Raw genomic sequence first — 17,170 nt, forward strand, 5'->3', positions numbered from 1 at the left:
AAAAATTTTAAACCCTTTTCATAGAAGCTGTTCTTCCTTTGTGACTGAAAGTCCCCAAGATGGTAATGAAGGTTTTTATCAAGAAAGACTTTCTGCCATGTTTGGGAAATTTTATTTCACATAGGTTTTCAGAAAAGACTTTATATTAGATTTCTATATATAAACACATATTTCCTACAATTTAAAGAGGCACAAAAATTCAGGAGCAAGGGTGTTAAAACACAGCTATTCCTTCAGACATTTATTTACCAAATATGTATCATGCGTCTCTTTGAAGGTCCACAGATGATTCAGGCAAGGAGATCCCTTCAAAGATAGGCCATACAGATAAAAATGAGAGTAAGACAAGGCAGAGAAGGCCAAGGGCAGGAAGAGAGGTCAGCTGTGGCCCTGTGGAAGAGATAGGAGTCAGAGAGGGAGTGATAATGGGCTTTCATGGATCGCTACCACTTTTTTTTTTAATGTTTATTCATTTTGAGAGAGAGAGAGAGAGAGAGAGAGAGAGAGAGAGAGACACGGGGTGTGTATGTGGGGTGGGGAGGGACAGAGAGAGACAGAGAGAGAAAATCTCAATCAGGATCTGCATAGTGCAAAGTCCAATGTGGGGCTCAATCTCATGAATTGTGAGGTCATGACCGGAGCCGAAATCAAGAGTAGGACATTTAACCGCCTGAACCACCCAGGCGCCCTCCCCTGCCCCACTATTCTTACCAGCATTAGTCCAAAAGACAGTGAACAACCACAACACTCAAAGTATGAATTGCAAACCATTAGCAGGTCATGAAATCAGTTTTATTTTATTTTATTTTTATTTTTTAATTTTTTTAACGTTTTATTTATTTTTGAGACAGAGAGAGAGCATGAATGGGGGAGGGGCAGAGAGAGAGGGAGACACAGAATCAGAAGCAGGCTCCAGGCTCTGAGCCATCAATCAGCCTAGAGCCCGACGCGGGGCTCGAACTCATGGACCACAAGATCGTGACCTGAGCTGAAGTCGGACGCTTAACCGACTGAGCCACCCAGGCGCCCCTATTTTATTTTATTTTATTTTTATTTTAGAGATAGAGAGAAAGCAAGGCAGAGGGACAAAGGAAGAGGGAGAGAGAATCCCAAGCAGTCTCCTTACTCAGTATGGAGCCAGTTATGGGGCTCAATCCCATGACCCTGGGATCATGACCTGAGCCAAAATCAAGAGTCAGATGCTCAACTGACTGAGCCACCCAGGTGCTCCTTGAAATCAGTTTAAATGGTTAAAGCTAGAAAATTTGAGGCCCTTTTTCTCCATGTTTATGTAGGTTTATTTATTTATTTTTTTATCGAGGTATAATTGACCTATAACATTATTAGTTTCAGGTGTGCAACATAATGATTCCATGTTTGTATATATTGTACAATGGTCACCATAATAAGTCTAGTTAACACCCATCCCATACATAGTTACAAAAATTTCTTTTTTCATGGGATGAGGACTTTTAAGATTTACTCTCTTAACAACTTTCAAATATTCAATATAGTATTTATTAACTATATATTCCTTACGCTACATATTACACCCCCCCGACTTATTGTAACTAGAAGTTTCTGTCTTTTGACCCCTTCATCCATTCTGCCACACCCTTCCCCCTGCATTTGGTTTGTTTTATTTTTTATTTTATTTTATTTTATTAAAAATTTCCCCCATGTTTATTTATTTTTGAGAGAGAGTGAGAGAACGCAAGCGGGAGAGAGGCAGAGAGAGAGACACACAGAATCTGAAGCAGGCTCCAGGCTCTGAGCTGTCAGCACAGAGCTTGACCATGAGATTATGACCTGAGCTGAAGTTGGAGGCTTAACCAACTGAGCCACCCAGGCACCCCGGTTTGTTTGTTTGTTTGTTTGTTTGTTTTTGATAAACTGTTTATGTTGAATAACTTCAGATTTATAGATAAGTTGCAAAGATACTTCAGAAAGTTCCTGCATATTCTTCATTCACGCTTCCCCTAATGTTAACATCGTACATAGCCATTATACATGAGACAAAACTAAGACATTAACATCGGTACAATATTATTAACTAAACTATAGATTTTATTTAGATTTCACCTGTTTTTCCACTTATGTGCTTTTTCTGCTCCAGGATCCAATCCAGGATACACACTGCATTTAGAAAACTAGTAAAAAGTGAAGTTATATAGAATATAATGGAAAATATCAGGGTACATTTCACAGGCTAAGGATATGTATTGTTGCATGAAACTGGTTTCCATTAATGTGTAAGTTCTATTTCTTATTGAAGGTAGCAGTTAAAAAAAACCAAGAGAGATACACTCTTAGAAGGCACCTAAGATTTATGCATTCTTGCCATTATGGAGATTAATATTCTAGTGAAAAACAAAAGAAAACATTTGCATACAACAATGTGAACACTAGTACAGAATCCAGAAATGCAAAATAACACAAGACAGTAGGTCTAAGAGTCAGAAGACACAGCAAGGTAGAGATCCTTTTGTTCTCCTCATACTGATGTACTGAACAGCCTTGCCCTTTGGAATAGAACAGAACTGGCCCCTACACGTCGCTGAGTTGGATGGAATTCTTGGATCAAGCAGCTGAATGGAATGCATCATAGGATAGAATGCACCACACACAGGACCTGAGCCCAGCACTACTCCCCTCAGGCTCCTCTCCTAGGCCCAGCTGTGCCCCTCATGAATGAATTAATGATTGTGGAAACAGCTGGTAAAATGCAGTTGGTATATGCACCTTGAGTGAGTCTCTTTCCCTCTGGACCTCAGTTTCCTCATCTGTAAAATGAGGACATGACTTTTACCCTGGCTCCCTCATAGAGCTGTTGAGAGAATCAAATGGGAAGAAGAGAAGTGTTTTGAAAATTGTTAAGGGCTATACAGATCTATAGAAAAGTGATGATTTCAGATATGAATCCTCATTGATATTATTGTTCTTTGGACAGTAAACATTTTGAGAACAATGATTATATTATTTACCTTCATAATTCTGGTGCCTATCACCATGCCTGGCCCACAGTAGGCCCGCTTGGCAGACTCATCTACACTTAGAGATAAGAGCCTAGGCACACCTTCCCCTCCCTGGACTTGCAGATGTTCACACAGTTCCCAAAGGTATCCCACCCCATGGTTTTCTCTTCTACCCAGCAGGGCAGAGTCCCCGCATGTTGATCCTGCACATTTGGATCTAAGCATGAACCCTCTACCTTGCTCACTGGAGCAAGTTCTAGTTCTGGGTTCAAGCTAGTTCTGGGTTCAAACCACCCAGTTCAGTCTTTGTCTTTATTTCTGGTTTAAAAATAAACATCAGGTTATCCTTTAAAATAGTTTAAAAGGCACACTATATAGTTATCCTTTAAAATAGTTTAAGACACACACATATGCATTATATATACTGAAAATACTGAAAATTACAACCAAGAAAAGCAAATCTTACCATAACACCTGGCTTTAAAAAATTGTATAAAATAGGGGCGCCTGGGTGGCTCAGTTGGTTAAGCGTCCAACTTTGGCTCAGGTCATGATCTCACAGTTCATGAGTTTGAGCCCTATGTCAGGCTCTGTGCTGACAGCTGAGAGCCTGGAGCCTGCTTCAGATTCTGTGACCCCTCTCCTGCTCGCACTTTGTCTCTGTCTCTCTCTCAAAAATAAACACTAAAAAAAATATACAAATTAAACCATAAAAAAATTTACCTTTACCAAAAAACCTTTACTTTTACCCTTCCAATCCCTGAGAGTAAACACTATTAACAACTTTTCCTATACTTACACTGATATATTTTTACCTCCACTTTAAAAAACATATACAAACTACAGTGGTTACACCTCAGGTTTTTTTGGCTTTTTTTTTTTTTTTTTTTTTTGCTGTTGTTTCTGTTTTTGTTCATCTGCTTTGCACTCAGCAACATAGAAAGAACATCTTTTTCAGGCCAACGCATAGAGATCCATTTAATTCCCTTTAGTGCCTGAATAGTATTCTGCTGTGTAAATGTATCATTTACTCATTTAGTTAGTCAAATACTGATGGATATTTAGTTGTTTCTGGTTTTATGTAGCTACAATGCTGCAATACACAAACTTGAACTTCATGTATTTGTCTATTTGTTTTTCTTGGTAGGATAGATTCCTAAAAGTGGGTCATAGTGAATACATGCTTTTAGTATTATTAGATGCTGCCAAAGTACCTTATATCAACAGTGTATAGAGTGTCCACTTCTACGCATGGTAGGCATTATCAATCATTTTAGTGTTTGTTGAGTGAATATTCCTAAGCCCATCAAACTGAATGTGGCAGAAATGATGAATTGACTCACTCAGCATCCAGTCCAACTGCCTTCTGGTATGTCTTCCTGTACAAGAAGGTGGAAACATAAATCACTTTTTCCAGACTTGTTTCCAGGCAGTGTCCACAAACTAGATGTACCCTTGCAGGACCTGAGTTTGAAACTGAGTCAAGTGGGGAGAGGGGCAGGGCACAAGGTGACCGTCTATGCTGGTGTGAACTGTGGTGCAGATGGCAGGGTTCTGGAGCCAGCAGCCTTAAGAGAGGCTTTCCTATTGTGGTAAGGGCACCGCTCCCCTGGTGTTCCCACCGATAGGCCTTGGGGAATCACTTCTGAAAACCCAGTCTGGAGTCTTTACTTTCAGCACTCCCAATGATTTCTCAAGCAATTTAGACCCTCAAATGTATGTTTTTATGCTTACACTGTCTAGAGTGGATTCTATGAGCTTGTTTCCTATTATATCCAATTGTTTGACATTGTCAAAGTATTAACCTCACTGAGGCCCAGCTTCCTTATTTGTAAAAAGGAGATAATAATACCTATCTATGGGGATGTTGTGAGGGTTAAATGGAAAGATGTGTTCAAAGTGACTGACTCATTCTGGGTCCAGCAAGGCTTGTGGGAAGTGGGTCCTTTTTCTCTTCCTTCTTTTTAAGCTCAATAACCCTGTAATATCTAGCTACAATGTCATCTCCTTTTTAAAAATTTATTTATTTTGAGAGAGAGAGAGAGAAGGGGTGAGGCAGAGAGAGAGGGAGAGAGAGAATCCCAGGCAGTCTCGGCAGTCTCACCCCTGGAAGGCTGTCTTCTCTGGGTTCCCACTACATTTAATTAATTCCTTTTACAGGTCATAAAATGTTGTACTGTGATTTCCTTAAAGATGTATTTGTGTTCCCAACTAGCTTTTGAGCTCTTTGAGGGCAGGGGTGTTCACAATCCATCTCTATTTCTAGGGCCTGACACAGAGCAAAGGATGAGTGAAATATGTTGGTTGAATGAATTAGCCCTAATTCTGCCTTATTGAACTTCTCAGTTCCCACCCCTTGTTGTAACAGTCGAGTCTTAAGGTCCCCATTGTTATCTTAGACTAGGATCACTTGGCCACAAGAAAGAGGAAGCCTTTTAAACTAGCTCAAGCAAAGGCGGGTATGTCTGTTAAGCTTTTGGTGAAGGAAACAGAAATTAACTCTAGATGCTCTAAGTACAAAAAGATTTAAAGAGACATGAGGTACTCACAAGGTTGTTGCAAATATAGGAGAATTGAGTTGTAGGTTGGAATAACGACCTGAATAACCCTGCCAAACTGACTTGCCAGTGGAGCTACCAGCTCTGGCACAATTAGGGAGGTGGGGGATCAGAAACCCACCAAAGGAGCTATTGATGTTCAAGAATACGCAACACAGTTGCAACTGAGGGATCAGGATGCTGCTGCTGCTGTCATGACAACTACCTCTAGACTCCCACAATGTTAGTGGCTGGCCGCTGAGATATGGCTACAGAAAAACCCAGTCTCTATAACTGTTGTTCCCAGCAGCAACAAAGCAACAGGAAGATGGTCTCTGTCTCACTTCTGCCTTTCCAAACTCTCACTAGTGCCTCTAACTCATGGAGCCTTCTCTCCCACCCAACCTCTATTTGTTTTCTATTGCTCAGTCACAAATTACCACAAAGTTAGTTGCTTAAAAAAATACGTATTTATTATCTCAGGTTCGGTGGGCTAGGAGTCTGGGAATGACTTAGATCCTTTACCCAGCATCTCCCAAGTCTACAATCACTGTGCTGGTGGGTTCCCTAATTATCAGAGGCTTCTGAGCTCCCTCAGTTGTTGGCAGAATTCATTTCCTTGTAGCTGTAGGACTTATGGTGGTATGCTTTTTACAGACCAGAAAGAGAGAGAGAATGAGTCTGCTTGGAGCCTTATATACCCTGAGGGCACCAAGGAACAGTGACACTCCATAGTAATGAGCTCACCTAGTACTAAGATCTTGCCTTCTACATACAAGTTTTCAGTGAAAGGAACCAGAACTCTTCGGGAAATGTCTGGTTTGAGGGTTGGGTCAAAGAAAGTATAAGAAAAGTCTAGAACATCTTGAGCCAAAAAGCAGGGAAGTGCTCAGAGAATGATGGGGGCATGTCAAAAGGACACTGAATGACACAACTACTTTAGAAAACAGTTTAGCAATTCTTATAGAGTTAAACATAAGTTTACCCTGCAACTCATCCATTTCACACCCGAGAGAAAGGAAAACCTATATCCACACAAAGATTTGTACATGAATGATCCTGGTAGCTTTGTTCATGATAGCCCCAAACTTGAAATGTCTGTGAAGAGTTGAACGGAAAGTGTGAGACTCTTGATCTTGGGATTGTGAGTTCAAGCCCCGTGGTGGGTGCAGAGATTACTAAAAAAACAAGTAAACTTTAAAAAAAATATGAAAATTGAGCAAAAGATCTGAACTGGTACCTCACAAAAGAGGATATCCAAATGACCAACAAACTCATGAACATGTTTTTACCCTCATTAGTAATCAAAGGAATGCAAATTAAAATAATAATGCAATATCACTACATACCTACTTGAATGGTTAAAATAATAAAGATTGATAACATCGGGTATTGGTGGGGATGTGGGCTAATTGGAACACTCATACACTGCTGGTGAAAGTGTACATTGGTTCAATTATTTTGGAAAATAGGTTTGGCATTATCTACTACAGTGGGTTTGATAATGCGAACCTATAAATAAAACCTGCTTAATTTGTCAGCACACATCTCTGGTGCTTGTTGTCACATTTCCTTAGCCTCCCTCTGATTTCAGCCACAATTGTGGTAGACAATTCCAACTTTCCTCCTGCTGCCAGCTTCTCACCTCAAGTGTTCCGTATTCTGCCTCAGGACCTTCTCCAATATGGTTAAGTTGCTTGCTGGACCTCCAAGCAAAGCCACAGAACCCAGGGGAGTCAACAGCCCTGGGGACAACCCTCACCCAATGAGACATGGAAGTCAGTAGGACAAAAAGTTTTTGTCTTTCAGGTGGTTTATTCTGGGAGGCATTCTGTATGCTTCTCTGAGGTTCAGGCAGAAATGAGACCCTTACGGACACGCTCTACATTGGCTTTCCCTATTCCTAATCTCATTCCTGTTTCCTAGGGTCACCTCCCAAGTAAACTACCTGCACCCAAGTCTTTATTTCACGCTCTATTTTTTTGGAAACTGAAACTTAGGTAGTTGGGACCAAGACTGACCCCAAAGTGAACACCCACAGGATGGAATGATGAAACTGAATTACGCGTTGATCAGATGGCAACAAGGACTCAGTTGTTGGTGATAACCCCTGATATGCTATGCTTTCACGACCGAGTCCTTCACCTGTGGTAGACTGGAAGTACAAATGGAAGAAGTACATTAGATCATGCAGTACTTCCACTATAGGGATTCTCAACCTCAAAGAAAGAAATTGCCCTCCTAAGGAGAAAAATTAAAAGAATCCTGGGTAGGGGGTGTGAAAAAGGGATAAAAACAGTTAAAAGGTACAAACTTCTTGTTACAAGACAAAGTCTTGGGGATGAAATGTACAGCATGGTGAATATCATTAACAATACTGTTTTGCATATTTGAAAGTTGTTAAGAGAATAGATTTTAAAAGTTCTTATCAAAAGAAAAAAATTTGTAACTATATGTGGTAATGGATATTAACTATATGGTGGCAATTCTTCATAATATATGCATGTATCAGATCATTATGTTGTACACCTAAAACAATCTTATATGTCAATTACATCTCAATAAAAATAAAGTATCCCTAGCCAGAGAAATTAAATACTAAGGAATAAGATTTGTCAAATAGGGTTGATCTTTGGAGGCTACAAACCATTGTTATACTAAAATGCTTTTTTCCCACCTAAAAACAAATTTTCACATTGAATCGCTGAATTGTACACCTGAAACTAATATTACACTGTATGTTAACTAACTGGAATTTAAATAAAAACTTAAAAAAGAAGAACAAATTTTCATTTCTTTGGGGGAGATATTGCCCCTGAATGAGAATGCATGCTCTAGTGCTTGAATGGTATGGGGTAATGCTAATTCTAATTTCAAGGAGTTGCCTGGATTTTACTATCTTAAAAGCCTTTAAGAAAGGGGCACCTGGGGGCACCTGGGTGGCTCAGCTCAGTTGGTTAAGTGTCTGACTCTAGATTTCAGCTCAGGTCAAGGTCTCACAGTTTGGTTCATGAGTTCAAGCCCCACATCTGTCAGTGTGGAGCCTGCTTGGGATTCTCTCTCTCCCTCTCTCTCTGCCCCTCCCCCGCTTATGTACTCACACTCTCTCTCAAAATAAATATATAACTTAAAAAAAAGGAAAATTAAAAAAAGAAGACAAAGAAAGGGGCACCTGGCTGGCACAGTTGGTAGAGCATGTGGCTCTTGCTCTTGGGGTTGTGAGTTCAAGCCCCACATTGGGCACAGAGTTTGCTCAAAAAATGTTTTATTAAAAGAAAAGCCTTGAAGAAAGGGAATATCAGGGTCAGGTCATCCACCTATCAATTCAGGACATGGTATGAACTCTAAAAGATCTCCACGGAAGATTTTTAAAGAACCCTCCTCTCCTGCAACTGGAGAGCAGACTATGCTGAAAATGAGGCTCACAATAAAACAGTTAGCGTGGCAGCAATCCCTCGAATGTTCCCTTATGCTGAAGTCAGGGGTCCTATAGGTAGGGAGTGGGACCATGAAGCCTGGGATGGAGGCATTTGGGTGGATGCAACTAAGAATTTTGTACCTCTAGCAAGTAGCCCCCTCCAATTGTTAGCAGAGAGCAGTCACCCTTGATTTGACATTGCATTAGTTTCTTAGTGCTGCTGTAACAAGCTATCACAAATGTAGTGGTTTAAAACAACACACATTCATTATTTCACAGTTCTGTGGTTCAGAAGTCTGAAATGGGTATCACTGGACTAAAACCAAGGTGTCAGCAGGGCTCTGTTCCTTTCTGGAAGGAAGGATCTTTTTTCTTTCCTTTCTCAGCTTTTGGAGTTTTTATTTTTTAGTTGGCAGCTCTTTTCTGTATTCAAAGGGTGGGTAGAGTGTTTTGCACGTTGAATCACATCTCACATCTGGTCTCTTCTGTAGTTGAATCTACCTCTTTTCCACTCCCCCCACCTTTTTTAAATTTTTAAAAAATGTTTATTTATTTTTGAGAGAGAGAGAGAGACAGAATGTGAGTGGGGGAGGAGAAGAGAGAGAGGGAGACACACAATCCAAAGCAGGCTCCAGGCTCTGAGCTATCAGCACAGAGCCTGATGTGGGGCTTGAACTCAGAAACTGTGAGATCATGACCTGAGCCAAAGTCGGACGCTTAACTGACTGAGCCACCCAGGTGCCCCATCCCCCCCTTTCCATTTTTAAGGATCCTTGTCATTACACTGAGTCTGCCTGGATAATCCAGAATAACCTCCCCATCTCAAGATCCTTAACTTAACCACATCTGCAAAGTCCCTTTTGTCATGGGGGGTAATATATTTATAGATTCTCGGGATTAGAATGTGAACATTAGAATGTAAGCCATTATTCTGCCCACTACAGAGACCAAGCAAAAATAGTTTAGATTAAAACTAATTTGCTAGATTATGATCTTGGCTTAGAGTAACTCCTCTACACCTCAGTTTTCTCATCAACAAAATGGGGGGATGACAGTAGTCTGTCTCAAAGGGTTATTGGAGGTTTAAAGGAGTGCTTAGAGCAGTATCTGGCACACAGTGAAGCACTGTGTGAGCATTTGTTACAGTTTTATAACATATTTATTCTGACTGTGTGTCAGGCACTGTTCTAGATACTGGGAATAAGGATAGTATAGATAGGAGAAGGACTTGCTTTCAAGGAGCTCAGGAAGTTAGGTGCACAAACACAATTACTAGACTGTGGTACATGCCACAAGAGGCATGAAAGTAATGTAAGATTACAGCATCGTGAAGGCTCAGGGAAACTGAAGAAATATTAGTTGAATGAACAAATGAACATGATATTTGAGCTGGGCTTTGTAGAATGGATAGCTGTTGGCCAGTGAGATAAAGATTGAAGGGCTCCGAGACATGAAAAAATGTGTATTCAAAGAACGTTAAGCACCATTTCAGTGTGGCTGCAACAAAAGATATTCCATGTGAGATGAAGCTAGAAAGGCTGCTATAGGCACCTAGGTTGCACAGTGCCAAGTTAATGGGTTTGGATTTCATCCTGAAAGCAACAAAAGCCGTTCAGAGTGTTTAAACAGGGTAAGGCATCATCAGGTTTGTGGTTTTAAAAGGCTTCTCTGATCACCAGCAAGAATGACTGGATTTGGAGGGACTGAAACTGCTCCAGTTGTCCAGGTGATGGTAGTGAAGAGAAGGGCAAGGACTTGAGAAATATGTAGGAGACTCCAAACAGTCTCCTAAAGTTGGCGACCAACTTGGTAAGAGTGTTGAGGGGATAAAAATGGGGGCTATGTCCTGGGCGATGTTAAGACCAGGAAGTAACCTGAGTAGTAAGTTTGGGGAAAAGTGGTAATAGGAATGGCCAACATTCCAAAGGGCTTAATATAAGCTAAGTTGTAGTTACTATTATTATGGTAAAATAGGCATAGAGAGATGGAGTTAAGGATACACAAGTACTATTTATTACGGAGAAATCTGTGGCTTAGAAATGTTAAGGTCCTATCGCTAACAGTACAGTTGGGAATTGAAACAAGGCACTCTGATTCCAGACCCTTAGTCGCCAACGTTGTTTCAGTTCTGGCAAATAGAATTTGAGGTACAGTAGGGTATGCAAGTGATGCTATCCAGGAGGTATTTGGAAGTATAAAATCTGAGCTCAGGAGAAAGGTTCCGGTTGAACGTAGCCTCCGCCGTAGAAGAAAAATGGGAAAGGAAACCCATTCTCTCTTTCATTTCACAATAGTTCAAACCTCCATTATCATTTCGGGGTCTCCCCGCCCCGCGCCTCTCCCCACAAAGAAAACAAACAGTATAATAAAGTGGCTTTGAGGTCACAGGAGATGGGATCGTTTTCAAATTCAGTTCTTGGCAATGAGCTAGCAGATGCAGCGGTGCTTTTTACTTGAAGAGGAGGACCACAAGATCAGGGGGTCAGTTGTCTTTTCCGACCCTAGACTACTACACCATTAATGCCCCCAGAAATCATCACAAAACCTTCCTGGAGAAAGGCAGCGCAGAGTCTGCAGCCGCAAGAGGGTCAAAGGGGAGAGGAGAGATGCCGGCGCAATGACATCACGCAACAGCCGGGTGATTCCCCAGCCTCTGGCGTCATGCGCCGATGACGTCATCCCAGGCGCTCGCCCCTCCCCCCCCCCCTCCGCCCAGCCCGGGTTGGCCTCGTTCACGTGGGTCGCGCCTGTCCTCCCCGCCCCCTCCCACCTGCGGGAGGCGGGGCGGGCCTGGCTCGGCCGGCGCCGCTGCCTCGCGGGGGAGGGGGCGGGGGCCCGTGGGAGAGGCGGTCGGGCCTGGCCGGGCGGCGTACAATAGCGCGGCTGCGGGCGGGGGAGGCGGCCGGGCTGTGGCTGCAGCTGGAGCCCTAGGTACCGGCGGCACTGTAGACGCCCCCTCCCGGCTTTCTCCCCACGTCCCCTCCACTACGTTCGTCCCGCGCGCCTCCCCGCTGTCGCCCTCACCGGCTCTGCCGTCCTACTTCACAGACGCTTTCCCCTCAGAGTCTTAACCCCCTCTTTCACGGAGCCCCGTGCTCTCAAGATCCCCTCAAACAACTCCGCACCTCATTCCCCAGAGGCCGCCCGAGTCCCCTCACATTCCCGCCCCTCACAGCACCCCCTACTCCCGCGTCGCCTGCCTCCAGCCCTCTCACGGTCGCTGACCCCCGCCCCCCGCCCCCGTCCTGAGGGGACTCCCCGGCTCGAGCAGGGTGGGGGAGGCGCCGAGCGCGCGGCGGCGGCGGCGGCAACGGGAGGGAGAAAGTGAAGCGGCCCCTCGCGCACACTCGCGCGCTCACTCCCCGGCTCGGCCGCCGCCACCAGGGTGGAGGAGGAGGAGGAGCGGAGTCGAGCCGAGCGAGCGCGGAAGGTGAGAGCCGGCCTCGCGCGCGGCCCCGCTGGCGTCGCAGGCTGCCGGGCTGGGGCGCGAGGGTGGGGGCGGCGCGGGGTCAGGGCCGGGGCCCATTCATTCCCCGCGGCCGGGCCGGGCGTGCGGGCGGGGGCGCCAGGTAAGGTGGGGCGGGGCGCCGCCCGGCGTGGCCGGCGGCCCTCGGCGTACCAACAAAGGCCCCCCGTGCACTCCCCGGCGCGGCTGCCGCTCTCAGACGCTGGGGACTCGGGGGAGGTCCGGGGCGGGGGAGGGGCCCGGAGACCCGACAGGTCCGGGGCTCGGAGCCGCCTCCCTTGCGAACTTTGCGGTCCTTCGGCGCTAACCCTGGCGGGCCACCGGGAAGCCTAGCCGAGCGGCGTCCGATTCATTCTGCACGGAAAAAACTCCCTCCTGTCCAGGCCGGGGCAATCACCTCTAGGGTTCACCTCCTTGAAAAATACGGCTGGATGGAGCTTGACTTGGGCAGCCCCTCCCCCACCCCGGGAATCCTCTTAACTTGTGGAGTTAAAAACAAACAAGGAAAGGAGACCTACGGTTACTTTACGCTTCATATTCCATTTCGAAAGACATGGTTATTCTAGCTTTTACTGTCTTGAATGTTTAAGCAGCAAATATTGCTGCGAGTATTTTGGAAAAATACTTAAGAAGTTTTGGGTATTTGTGGGTGCCGGGAGCAAAGTGCTTGTTGTTTGTTAAACCTCTTTGATAACTGTCTTCTGCTTTTTTCCCCAGTCCTGAAAGGTGAAGGGAAGGGTTGGTACTATGGTTACCAGTAAAAATTCAAATTCATTAGTGTAGCCCATGTTTTAAAACTTGTTTCTGAGAAAAAGCTGTAGTGTTGCCTTGCTGTGCCTTTGTTAGGAGAAAACAGGAATCAACAAGATACAGATGCCTCATTGGTCTTACCTTGCGGCTTCACCTTAGTGACCTTGAGCAGTTCACTTCCAGCCTGAAAATTCCAGGACTTTGCTTTTATGCCCTAGAAATCGGCAGGTATCAAGCACCTACTCAGCTTTGAAGAGTCTACTGAATAATCCCGCCACATGCCTCATCCCCCAGGTCTTTGCTAGCCTCCATCCTCAAACTCCTCTCAGGCAAAATTGACTTCTCTTTGGGATCCCCAGAGGCCCAGCAGGATTTTTAGGGCACTTGTAACAATTTTTTTGTTCCTGTTTGGGAAATCCTATATCGGGTACACCTCACTCGACTGGAAACTCTATTTGTCAAAAAGGGTTTTGGGAACATGGACCCTGAAACATTCCCTGAAGCTCATCCATATCCTTACCTGTATGAGCTCATGGGTTTATCTGGTAAATTTGCTTACTCAGGCATTCATTTACCCAACGTTACTGGAGTCTGGAGAGCTCCTGTGTTTTGGGTCTTCTGCTAGGACTATGGGGATTCAGATTCCATTAAGACATTCCCTGATTTCAAAGAGCTCAAAGTCTAGCGGGTGAGGTAGACATGTAAACAAGGAAGGCCTGCCCTAATAATCTCTGGGGGGCTCCAGTTGTACAAGAAGTAGTGTGCAATAATTGAGGCTGCAGGACCTGTTTTACAAGTCTTGTCCAGGCCAAAGCGAGTCTTGTGGGGAAGGTGGTGGCCTGCCTCTCATTCATAAGACAGCACTTGACAGAAAGCTTGTTCAGTTCAGTTAAATATACATTTTCTAAGCTCCTGTTGGGGGCCCTGTGCTAGGCTTGGAGAAGGCAGTGCCTTGTGAAAGAAGGGCACTCTGTACCCGGAGAGACCTTTGTAAAATTAAACCAGATCACATCATGTCTCCCTCCCTCCCGACTAGTCATTGTCTAAAGACAAACTCTTTAACATGAATAAGAAACTCTCAAAGATCAGATTACTGCTTACCTCTGCAGATTCACTTTCTATAGCTTCCCTGCCATACTCTTTCTCATTTCTGCTTTTCCCTGGTGCTGTTCTTTCCAATGGAAATGCTGGCCTCCCACCCACTACCTGCCTGTGGAGAAGTGCTTGTTGGACCTCTGGGAAGCAGTCCATTAGTCATTCCTCCTATTACTTCCATGGAATTGGTTGCTCTTCCAATCTCTGGCTCATGTACATACCACCCTTATAGCTCTCTATAGTACTCTATTGCAATTATTTGAGTTTATCCCCCCCCCCCCCCGTAAATCTGTGAATTTCTTGAGGGTAGGATCTGTTTAATTTTAGTTCCTAGCAAAGTTCCTGGCTCTGAATATGTTTTTGAAATGAATGAAGAAGCAAATCAAGACCAATGGGATAGAGGCTTCTTAATCTTCTAGGTTACAACAATTAGCTCCAAGTGTGGTCCCTACATGAACAGCATCAACATAATCTGGGAATTTTCTAGAATGGCAAATTACTTTTCCCATCCCAGGATCTACAAATGAAAAACTGTGGAGTTGCCCCCCCCCCCCCCCCCCCCCCCGCTTTAACAAGTCCCCTGGGCAATTCTGACACTTGATAAAGTTTGAAAACCACTGAGTTAAAAGATCTGCTTTTGATAAGACGTCTCCTTGCCAGCTCCCTCACACTCTTCCCTTCTCTCTCTTCCCCCACTCCCTTCTTTTTTCTTCCTTAGCACTTACTGCCTGACATTCCATCCCAACCCATCCTATCCTATCCCATCCCATCCCATCCCATCCCATCCCATCCCATCCCATCCCATCCCATCCCATCCCATCCCATCCCATCCCATCCCATCCCATCTGTCTGTCTTGTATCTTTTGCCACTAGATGGAAAGCTTCCTGAGAGTGTTTTGTCTGTTTTTTTTTTTTCCTGCTACTTTATTCCCATTGCCTAGAGTAGTGGCTGCATATAGCAGGCTTTCAGTTTTTGTTAAATGAGAATCATAAGATGATTTACTCCTATATATCGCCAGCTGTGACATTGGGGTTTTATTAAAGAATAGTTCTCAGAATGAAGAGGAACCATAAGCTAATATGCAAATCCAAGTGGATTCTAGCATTTTTGGGGATTTATTTTAGACTGAGCTTATCTTCCCTTCCCTTTTACATCTGTCTTTCTCCACCAAAGCCTGCAGTTTTTTCAGCTATCGTTCTTTTAGCCAAGACCTGAAAACTGCTGTCAAAATATCTTAGGCTAGGATTATTTCTTGGGAATTTTCAACTTGGTTTTGCAAATCTAAATAAGCACCCTAACTTTTGAGTTTTTGGATTTCAAACTGTCTCTTCCGGATCTTCTGTGGTTTTTGTCTTTTTCTAGAGATACTTAAAGCCATACAAGGGCCTGTTTGACTCCACACAAAGGTTTCTCTTCCTTATGAAGCTCTTAAAATATTTTGTTTCTTTCACTTTCCTATTAGCCCTAAGATACCATATCCAGTTTTCTCCTTTCCTAACTTACCTCTGAGAGATTGGCTTCATTTGCTCATCCGTTTATTTATAAACAATTATTGAGGCTTTCTCTACCATGTGCAAGGCCCCTTGTTGGGACAGGATGTTCAGGTACACATAGGATGCGGTTCAAGTCCTCAAGGTGTTAAAGATACTACAACATGGTATGATAAGAGCTGAAATGAAGGGATAAAGTAGAGGGGTAAAAAAGTGATGTGTACTTTGGAAGATGGGAGAAAGCTGTCTTTCTAATTTTTTTTTATCAGTTTAGGAATAGTTTATCAAACAAGTGTCATTTTGATAAGCAGACTTTTAAAAATATCTTGATTAAGAGATCGATGGCCTTGTTGGGGAAAACAAACAAAAATTAAGGTGGAATCAGTAGTTGCTAATTGAGACAATTCTTAATTGTGTTGTTGCTGGTTATAATGAATTTTTCTCCCCTCCCTCCCTTTTTGAAAGTTTATTTATATTGAGAGAGAGAGAGCAGAGGAGGGGTCAGAGAAAGGGAGAGAGAGAATCCCAAGCAGGCCGTGCAATGTCAGCATCTTAGCACAGAGCCCAGTGCAGGGCTCAGTCTCACATGAACTGTGAGATCATAACCTGAGCTGAAATCAGGAGTCGGACACTTAACCGATTGAGCCACCCAGGTGCCCCTTGCCCCCTTTTTTATCTTTCTAAACCATAACCAGAAAGTAGGGGAAAAACCTTTTTTTTTTTTTTTTGTAAAGAGAGAAGTTGAAGGTTTTCGAAAGCATGTTCTGTTTCATAGATATCATTTTAATTCCTAAGGATTAATGTTGTAATTTGGAGTGGGAGGAATGGTCAGGCAACCTTAGTGTCTTATTACTGCATGACCTTATGGAAGTAGTTTTATTTGTGTACCTTTTGTCCAGCTGTAAAATGGGGATAGTAACAGTTGCTATGGCTAGCTTACAAGGGTACGAAGCAACTAAATACAATATTGATTATAAAGGAACCTTTGGAAAGTATAGTTTGTTAACAGTTATTAGGTGGTGATAAACCTTATTGAATACCTGTTATGTACCAGACATTATGTGAGTTGTTTTCTGCAATCTTCAAAATAATGTAATAATATACGATGATTGCTAGTATCTCTGTTTAATGGATAAAGAGCTTGAGGCTCAAACTGGCAAAGGGAATTTGTTCAAGGTTTTGCTGAAAGTAAGTGGTAGACCTCTGTTCCAGTTCATATTCACCTAATGCCAGCAATTATGTGTTATGTTCATTACCCAGGCTGCTTTAATTTTTCTGTATAGAGGATATAGGAACATTTTGCAAGTATATTGCTGTGAGAGTTAAAATAAATTTTTTCTTCATTTAGCTTGCTCTCTTTTTTTGTGCATAGAAAGATTGGTGAAGACAGATTTACATGCATTTACATTTATCATTCATACAGAGAAAAGAAGAACAT

General features: G+C 43.4%; 1 protein-coding gene across 2 annotated transcripts in view; it reads left to right on the forward strand.

Annotated features, from left to right (window-relative positions):
- Nucleotides 1-11,827: 11,827 nt before the first annotated feature.
- The window catches only part of PAK1 (p21 (RAC1) activated kinase 1), a 157,844-nt gene continuing 152,501 nt past the window's right edge, over nucleotides 11,828-17,170 (forward strand). For both annotated transcript variants that reach the window (XM_023239404.2, XM_045038688.1), the window contains exon 1: nucleotides 11,828-12,360. The gene's annotated coding sequence lies outside the window, so the exon portion shown is untranslated. The remainder of the gene's footprint in view (nucleotides 12,361-17,170) is intronic.

This window comes from Felis catus, chromosome D1, assembly GCF_018350175.1.
Source record: "Felis catus isolate Fca126 chromosome D1, F.catus_Fca126_mat1.0, whole genome shotgun sequence".
Taxonomy (NCBI): domain Eukaryota; kingdom Metazoa; phylum Chordata; class Mammalia; order Carnivora; family Felidae; genus Felis; species Felis catus.